The 9,932-nt window shown below is 43.0% G+C and overlaps 1 non-coding gene across 1 annotated transcript; it reads left to right on the forward strand.

The window, feature by feature from the left end:
* Positions 1 to 7,682: 7,682 nt before the first annotated feature.
* Positions 7,683 to 7,790, forward strand: LOC144226851 (U6 spliceosomal RNA). The gene has a single exon (XR_013333760.1). It is a non-coding gene; the product is annotated as a U6 spliceosomal RNA (small nuclear RNA).
* The last annotated feature ends 2,142 nt before the right edge of the window (positions 7,791 to 9,932 follow it).

Consider the following 9,932-nt stretch of genomic DNA (forward strand, 5'->3'; position numbering starts at 1 on the left):
CCTTCTCCCCTTCTCAATAACAATCCTGGAGAGAATCCTCCACACTCCCTGTGACGAATTCCCTACTATCTCATTCCACAGAGATGGCTCTTGTCAAAGCTACCACTGCTTTCCATGTTGCTAAATCCAATGGTCAGTTTTTAGTTCTCATTTTACCAGATATGTCAGCAGCATTTGACACAGGAAACACTCCTTCTAGAAACACTTTTCTCCTGGCTTCCAGGACACCTTAGTATTCTGGCTTCCCTTCCACCTTACCGGCTCCTTTGAAGTTTCCTTTGACCTCTTCTCTTCACTCCTACCCTAACTTTTTTTTTCCATAGTTTATTGTCAAGTTGGTTTCCATATAACACCCAGTGCTCATCCCAACAAGTGCCCTCCTCCATGCCCATCACCTCCCTTCCCCTCTCCCCCACCCCCATCAGCCCTCAGTTTGGTCTCAGCATTCAAGAGTCTCTCGTGGTTTACCTCCCTCCCTCTCCCCAACTATTTTCCCCTTCTTCTCCCCCATGGTCCTCCGTTAAGTTTCTCCTGCTCCACTTATAAGTGAAAACATATGATATTTGTCCTTCTCTGCCTGACTTATTTCGCTCAGCATAACACCCTCAAGGTCCATCCACATTGCTACAAATGTCCAGATTTCATTCTTTCTCATTGCCATGCAGTATTCCATCGTATAGATAAACCACATCTTCTTGATCCATTCTTCCGTTGATGGACATTTAGGCTGTTTCCATGTTTTGGCTATGGAAGAACCCAGAACTCATGTCTTTAAATACCATATGAAGGCTGATGACTCCCATATTTACATCTCCAACTCAGGCCTTTCACCTGAATTCCAGATTCCTATATCACAAGACCTATTCAATATCTCCACTTGTATATCTATTAGGCATTATAGTTGGTGTCTAAACTAAACTCCTTATCAGCCTTTTCTTCAAAACTCATTCTTCCCATAGCTTTCCCCACAAAGTTGGTGTCACACTATCCTTCTAGTGGCTTGGGCTGAAAACCTTGGTGTGATCTTTGACTCCTCACTTTCTCTCATTCCTTATTCCATTAGGAAATCCTTCAGCCCCATCTTACCAATAGATACAGAAATCTGGCCACTTCTCCCCATCTCTACTGATTTGCTGTTAAGAACAACAGTGCTCTGAACATTCTTTTATACATCTAGTCACAGAGGCAAGAAATTCTCTAAATGAGCAGTTCTCAAACTTTGGTGAATATCAGAATCCTCTGGAGGGCTTGTTAAAACCCAGAGTGCTGGACCTCATCCCCAGAGTTCCTGATTTGGTTTGGAATCCATCTGCATTTCTAATAAGATGCCAGGTGATGCTGATGTTACCAGTGGGGAAATTATAGTTGGAGACCCATAGCTCTAGAGTATATTATACTCAGGAACGGAAATGCTGGCTCATAGGATTCATGTGTGTTCTATCTGACAACAGAACACTGATTCTTATTTCTACCAGCACTGGATGAGACTTCCCAGTGATCTACACACCTGTCAACACTTGATGTTATCACACCTGTTCATATTGCCAATGTAGTACACATAAAATGTTAGCTCATTGTGGTTTTGGGTTGTATTACTCTTGTCTATCTTTAGGTGGCAAATGCATGGGATTTGGGGTGAGGAACACAGTACAAGTATACTCATTGTAAAATTATTTATGATATTTAAAAAATGGTAACATTGTAGGTTTCCATCAATAGGTACATTCAAATTTTACAACAGAACAGTATGTGAATGATCAAGATGATGATTATAGGTCTCTAGTTATGGATATGGAAAATGCCTATAATATATTGTCAAACAAGAAGGGAAAATAAGTTTACATAAGATACATGACAGCATGTGTGACAGCATGTATAGTGAGTGTGATTTCATTTCTGTAAAATTGTTCAAAGGAATTGAGAAATACCTTGGAGAATGTTAATACTTGTTATCTTTAGGAGATGGATTTGGGGTTACCTTTACTTTCTTTTTAAAAATTTTCTGTAATGTCATTTCTTTTTAAGTGTGCATATTTCCTTTTTCTTTAAAAGAGTGGTTTTGCAAAAATACATTCTGATATGTTTGTATATAATAGAATGTATCTGGAAGGTTTCACATGAAACTTATCAGAATGGCTACTTCTAGGCAATGGGCTTGTGTGGGCTGAGTGGGAAGGTACTTTGAGTTTCTCTTTATTCCATTCTGTATTCTTTGATTTTTATGACAGTGTATTACTTTCATAATAAAAAAATACACTAATAAAAACAAAAAAGAAAAGGGACCTATTCTTAACACCCAAGCCAGCTTTGCCAGCCCCTACTGCTGCCAGGCCAGCCCAGCCCACCTAGCTGTGCTGAATCTCCAAAGACTTCACAAGGAATCCACTTAAGTTGTGCCAGACCTCCTTTGGCAAGGGAGCTTTCAAGCTGTGGATCCAGGGCCAGTCATTGGACTACCCAAGGAAGAGTTCCTCCTGCTTCTGGGTGGTGCTCTGAGCCAAAAGCAATGTGTCACCCCCATAAGGCCTGTGGCTGTGGGATCCCCCACCCTCTGTGGTAGAAGGAGCAGCCAGTCCCCCAGAGGGTGCAGAGAGAAACCATCAGCCAAGAAGCTGATGGACTTTCAGAGGCAGGCAAGCTCCAATAATGAAAACCAATGTCTCTAACCAAAGCACTTTTAAGTCTATAAGGATCATAGGTAGGAAGAAATAAGTTCTACAAAATCAGAAAGATGTGGAGATGGTGAATGTGAAGTCATCTACAACACACTTGGACGCCAGAATCAGAATCTCCTCGAACTGAAAAAGAATTAATTTGATCTAAAATAAAGACTTCACACAGCGGGAACCGGATCTACAATGGGACTGTGTACAGTTGTAATTTCTCTAAAGCCACCGGAAGGAGGGATGCTTCTTTTTCACAGCAGCCCCGCTGAGCTCTGAGTGACTACCACGTCAACACATATAGCTCAGTCTCTTCATGGAGTGTTACCATGTGGTCATTCATTTTCCTTGGTCTTCCCCACAGTCCACGAGTTCCAGAAGACAAATCAGCTCCCATTCCTTTCCTGCCTCTTCCTAACAGGCATGGGGCTTAGCACGCACTAAGTACTCAGCAAATGTTGGGGCAACGGAATGGGATCATCTCCAATATAGAAAGAAAACAAAGATGCCATTTTGCAAATGCCCTTCAAAACTGAAGGTAGGCAGTCACAGCTGGATACCTCCTGGAATTACTGCCCAATCCTCTATGGTCCAGTATGCCCATCAAGGCAGTAACACACAGGGCTTGGCTCACAATGTTGAGTTCTAGACCAAGACAGCCTCTTTGGACAAATGGGTCCCTCTCTAGGAAGTGGCTTGAAGGAGGTGACATTCTTTTGAATACTTTCTCCTTAATAAAACTGCCATACAAGGGGCACCTGGGTGGCTTGGTCAGTCGGTGAGACATCTGGCTTCAGCTCAGGTCATGATGTCACAGTTTGTGATTTCAAGCCCCAAATTGGGCTCTGTGCTGACAGCTCAGAGCCTGGAACCTGCTTTGGATTCTGTGTCTCCCTCTCTGCCTCTCCCCAACTCACGCTCTGTGTGTGTGTGCCTCTTTCTCAAAAAGTAAATAAATAAGTAAATAAATAAACAGTTATTAAAAAAAACAACCCTGCCATATGAAACAAAAACTGAAATCCAGTGGTGGGACTTCACTGTGCCCCCACCCACTTCTACCAGCCTTTAGCTGTTCTTGCATGATTTGGCCACTCTTGACATTTGTGTGATGATAACATTTGTTCACAAGTAGGGGCCCAGTAAATATTTGATGTGTTTTTAAAACAGGTTAAATTCTGCTTTTTAAAGCTCTTTCAAAAGTCATACATATTTGCACTAAAATATCACAATTGGGGGCACCTGGGTGGCTCAGTTGGTTAAGCATCCTACTTCGGCTCAGGTCATAATCTCAGGGTTCATGGGTTCAAGCCCTGCATTGGGCTCTGTGCTGACAGCTAGCTCAGAGCCTGGAGCCGGTTTCAGATTCTGTACCTCCCTCTCTCTCTGACCCTCCACTGCTCATGCTGTTTCCTCTCAGAAGTAAACAAAACATTAAAAAATTTTAAATATCACAATTGTATAGGATTATATGAAGTCATTCCAGAAGGTACTCCCTGAGCTCCATCCCTTGCTCCTCTCCCCATGATACAGACAGAAGGAAATGACATCCAAAGGTGGGTTTCAGGTGGCCACACATGTTCTGAGTGTCTGCCTTGAGCCAGGCCTTGGTTCTAGGTAGCTTTGTCTGGTAGGGGATACAAAAGTACCTGAGAGACTTAAAAAGTCACTGAGTCCTGAGGCAACACTAGCCTGGATGTGGTGGGAGTCAGTGGGTAGAGGATAGAGGGATGTTGGGGGAAAAAATGGAAAGAGATGGTGGTGGAAAGAGTAGCCTGGAGCTGAGCCTGGATGTTGCAGAGACCATACCCATTTAGAGCTTCAGGCCTCAAAGAAGGAGGAGGCAGAGGTGGAAAGTGGAAGTCATGTCTCCTTTGGCTGGCTGAGAGTTCTTTCAGGTCACAGGTCTTAGCCCCTGGATGTGCTCACAGGGGACATGGGCTGCTCTGTCAATGTTTGCAAAAAGGGAGAAGGATGGAGGGAGAGAGGGAAGGAAGGAGAGAATGTCCTGTTAGTGAAATGCCACCACCAGATGCAGGTTCTCTGCAGCTCATTCTATATGTGTAAAAGCTGGACTCACAGCAGTGTTTTCAAAATGAATAGATTTTTATTCATTTATTGTATTTTCTTAGGGGAAAAGGCAGGGGAGGGAGAGAGGGTCAGCATGTGCTTCAAAATGATAGAAAGAATAAAAAAATAACAGAAGAGATAAGAATCTCAAATGCCATAAACCAACCCTAAATGGGGAGGGGAGGGAGCTTCCTGTTCCATGAGCTTGGGAAAAAGAGAAAGGGATCAGGAAAATGGCACAGGCAGGGCCCCTCCCTATAAAGTCAGGACTCCACATAAAGCTAAGTAAACGTGGACTCACATTTGTCTGTCTTCTATTAGCTCATCTGTGGCCACTTTGAAGGTTTCTTGCAGCAGCAGAAACATTCCTAAGTCTGGGATATACTTTCATCTCCCCTTTCCCTGGCCACCACTCCCAGGTTCCACAGGGAGTACCCCACTAGCCTTCTCCTCCCTTGGTCTGTAGGGTTTAAACTGGCTTGTGCACAAATAGGACATGGGTTTGGTGTTCATTAGAACAAGGAATGGGCTTAACCTGGAGGGAGTTTGGGCTAGGATTGAGAAAGAGAATGTCTACTTGCTTCAGTTACTTGGACAAATCTTTTACTCAGGAATTAGATTTATTCATGTGACATAATTGAGGAAGGGAATGGAGTAGGAATTTAGTTTTCAGTACTGCTGTTCTGAGGGGCAGGTAATGAAACTGCTTTGAGAGAGAGTGAGACTGAAGGGTCCATGTGATAGACAAGTGGAGAAAATGAGCTGACAGCAGGATATTATGGGGCTGGGGTTCAGGAGGACTGTCCAGGGTGGAGGCCAAGTGTGTTGGGGTAGAGGCAGTCTTCAATAACCCCTGGAGGCCACAGAGGACATGGCATCACCTAGGCAGTATGGTAAAAGTTGAGTGCATGTAGAATGATAAGGAAGGTCAGGGAGGAACCCTGCCCAGCTCCACCAAAAACGAATCCCCAATGGGGAAGGAGCCTGAGAAGAAAAGGTCAGAGATCAGGCATCAGGAGTCACATTTGCCAAGACTCATCCTGTTTCAAGGAGCAGAGGAAGTGAGCATGGTAGAGAGGGAACAGGATACCCACCAGGTTTGACCTGCTTGCTCCCAAATGATTTGTTCCCACTAAGAGCCAAGGACTATTGTAGCCACCAGTTGAAAATGCCTAGGATGCACAAAAGATGGCAACAGAGGCCTTGCCATTGTCAGTAGCCACTGTTGCCACTCCTCCCCACTCCCATTCCTCCCCCTACCAAGGAAGGAAGGAGAGCAGGAACTGGCTTGTGCATGGCAGGGGATTGACAGTGGAGAGGCTCCCAAAAAACCTTCAAGTTCAAAACTCTCCCATGAACCAGTGTCCCTTCATTTTCTTGAAGAGGGTGTAGTGGTGGGAGGGCCTCAAGGAGACTGCACTAGGAGAAGGGAGAGTTAAATCAAGTCTGAGATAAACATTTTAATATCCTGTCTGTTTCAACAACCAAAAGAGAAACTTCTGAAACCTGCCCAAGATGCTATTAATGGATGGTATGCCTTGCTTTACAGGGTTCAGTTGAAGAGAGTGATTAGTGGTACATAAATAGCTGACACTTTTTTAAATGCCTTTTATGTTGGACCCTGTGCCCAAAGCTTTACAGAAATCATCTCAGTCCACCCCACAGCAGCCCTATGAGGGGACAAAGGCCTGAAGGTCACACAGCTAACAAGTGGAGCTGGAGTCCTAACCTCCACTGTTGTTAGCTCAATTAGCCAGTACGTGGGGAACCAGACTAGGGGCATTTTTGGGAGCTACACTAGTCATACCAATAGCAAAGCTAATATTTATCGAAAGGTTACTATATGCCAGACACATTACTAAGTGCCTCTGTTAGTAGATGTCTTGGGAAAATTCTCTTGAGGGCCTTGGATTCCCTTTTTTCTAACACTTCCTAAGAAGATTTTCTTCTTTTGGTCAAAATTAAATTACTGGAATTGTGCAGGCCTTAAATGGAAGAGAGGCTGATGCAACTTGCTGCTTATGCCAGAGTTTAAACATTTGTACAGAATGCCACATTTGAAAGAAAGCATGTAATTGGCTTTTAGCAGGATATTTTTAGAAAGATCAGAGAATGACTTGTATTTGGGCAGCCCAACCTTGAGAATCTGACTGCTTGAAAGGAGAGAGAGAAAGACACATGGTCCAGATGAGGACAGTGAAACTCAGGGCAATCAGGTCATTTGCCCAAAGCCACTCCACTCAGGAGTGGCTGAGTCTGGAGAGCAATCTAAGGCAGCCAGAAGCCTTCAGATAAATCTCTCTGCTGGGTCCCACTAACTTCCCCCAGGAGGCTCAGTTTCCTGGCTCTGAAAGCCCAGGAAGGACAGTACACACACATGGATGCATACCTCCAGTGTGGATACGGTGCTGAGGGACTTTATATTTGACAGATTCTACTTCCCCTGCCAGGCTGGAGGTCAAGGCTCATCTTGAGAGGAACTTTCCTGAAGGTGCAGCTCAGGAGGGGAAGGGATAACCTTTGAAACATACACATGTCCAGGATTTACCCATAGAGCTCCTAATTCTTTGAGATAATGTCCCCAGAGACTCAGGTGTACTCCAAAGATTAAGGACTGTGGCTCCTGAGTAAGGCATGCAGGGCAGGGTGGGGAGTTTCAGGAGAGTAAAGCAGGGATGGAGCTGGAGCAATTGTGGGGCCAGGAGACTTCCTCAACCTGGTTTGCCAGCCTTGGGTCCTAGGGCATGAAGTTATCAAGGATACCAAAGATATGAAGGTAATTGAAGGATGTTCATATTTATTCAAAATGCATTTCAGGGCACCTGGGTGGCATACTTGGTTAAGTGGCAGACTTTTGATCTCAGCCTAGGTCTTGATCTCAGGGTCATGAGTTCAAACCTCATGTTGGGCTTGACACCGGGCATGAAGGCTACTTAAAAAACACACATTTAAGTGCTCGCTTCGGCAGCACATATACTAAAAATTGGAACGATACAGAGAAGATTAGCATGGCCCCTGCGCAAGGATCACACGCAAATTCGTGAAGTGTTCCATATTTAAAAAACAAAAACAAAAACAAAACACATTTCATTAGAAAGTTTGACTATTGATGTGTTACTGTTCTCAAATTGAATTTTATCATTTACATTAATATGAATTGATGCTGCAAGACTTGGTTTGCAATTGCAGGATAATCTAGAAGTTTGAAATAAATACAAATTCATAGAAAAAAATGCAAGTTAGAAAAGTCCAAATAGTCTTATTACCCTTTAAAAATTGATTCGGCAATTAAAAATCCTTTGTTTCAGGGGCGCCTGGGTGGCTTAGTCGGTTAAGCGTCTGACTTTCGCTTAGGTCATGATCTCGCGGTTCGTGGGTTCGAGCCCCGCGTCGGGCTCTGTGCTGACTGCCAGCTCAGAGCCTGGAGCCTGTTTCAGAGTCTGTGTCTCCCTCTCTCTCTGACCCTCGCCTGTTCACGCTGTCTCTCTCTATCCTAGAAATAAAATAAAAATATTTAAAAAAAATCCTTTGTTTCATAGTGGTCGATTTTACATGCCAAGTTGACTAGGCTACCTTCCCCACTGATTCAATCAGACACTCTTCTAGGTGTTGCTGTGAAGGCATTTCATTGATGTGATTAAAGCCAAAATCAATTGACTTTTTAAAAAAAATGTTTACTTATTTTGACAGAGAGAGTGAGCACACGAGCAGGGGAGGTGCAGAGAGAGAGAAGAGATAGAATCCCAAGCAGGCACAGGGATTGCAACATGGGGTTCTATCTCAAACTGTGAGATCATGACCTGAGCCAAATGAAGAGTTAGATGCTTAACTCCTTTAATCAACTGACTTTAAGGGAGATTATTTTGGATAATCTGGGTGGGCCTGATTCAATCCATTGAAAGACCTTAAGAACAGAGCTGGAACTCTCTCTCAGGAGCTGAAGCTGCCATTCCCCGCAGGCCTGCCCTTCTTCATAGCCTGTCCTATGGGTTTCAGGCTTCCTAGTCAGCCCCTAGCATGATGTAAGCCACTTCCTGGTAATAAACTTGTTTACATAACTACTATTGATTTCTTTGGTTGATCCTGACTGATACACCTTCTCTCAAACAAAATTTTTGTATGTATTATTTTCCTTATTAAAATATTGAACATGTTTTCAACTTTCCAGTATGATTTTTTTGACCTATAGTTATTTAAAAGTATGTTGCCTAATTTCCAAACATGCTACGAGTTTCCAGCTGCTTTTATTATCAATTTGTAGCTTAATTGCTTGTTGTCAGAGGGTATACTCTATATGATTTCAATCCTTTTCCCTGTAGATATCTTTTGAGTTTTTCGTTCATTTCCTTAAACATAGTAAATGTAGGGGCGCCTGGGTGGCTCAGTCGGTTCAGCTCAGGTCATGATCTCAGGGTTTGTGAGTTTGAGTCCCGCATCGGGCTCCGTGCTGACAGCTCAGAGCCTGGAGCCTGCTTCGGATTCTGTGACTCCCTCTCTCTCTGCTCCTCCCCACTCACACTCTGTCTATCTCTCAAAAATAAATAAACATTTAAAAAATTTTTAAAAAACATAGTAAATATAGTTCATCTATAGTATGTGTCTGATAAGGAGTGGTGCCACAGGTGAACCCGAGAAAGTGACTGAGAGTTGACCTGTGGAGCTAGTGCCTCCCTGTGGAGCTAGGACATGTTACTGGGGGTCAGTATTGCCCACCGTTTAGCTACTTGCATGCTATCTTCACCAATTTTTGCCATATCTAAGTACCACATGAATAGTTATTTACTTAAAATGTGTTCTTTACATTGACTCATTCTTTCAAATTCATATATACTTACATAAAAGGTAAACTTTATATTGCCATTCCAAATGGAAAACTAGTCATTTGCCATAAATAGAAGGTAGCCATGAAAAGAAACATTACAATAAAAAGAGAATAATATATTATCTAAGATATTGTAGCTTTAAGTCTTTAAATATATTATTTAAGGTATTGAATGCTTTAAGACTGAGGCCTGTTCTCTTATTGTTAAAGTAGAAGATTTAGCAAGTGTTTGAGAATCTAATGAAATGCTAGCAGTACAATGCAGGGCAGTAGGCAAAGGATGGACTTTCCAATACACATTATCTGTAACATGACATTAAAAAATACTTTTCTCAACATTTTGGAATCATCATTGTAGAAAAATCATCAGTGGGTCGTAA

This window comes from Crocuta crocuta, unplaced genomic scaffold (genome assembly GCF_008692635.1).
Source record: "Crocuta crocuta isolate KB4526 unplaced genomic scaffold, BGI_CrCroc_1.0 scaffold2141, whole genome shotgun sequence".
Taxonomy (NCBI): domain Eukaryota; kingdom Metazoa; phylum Chordata; class Mammalia; order Carnivora; family Hyaenidae; genus Crocuta; species Crocuta crocuta.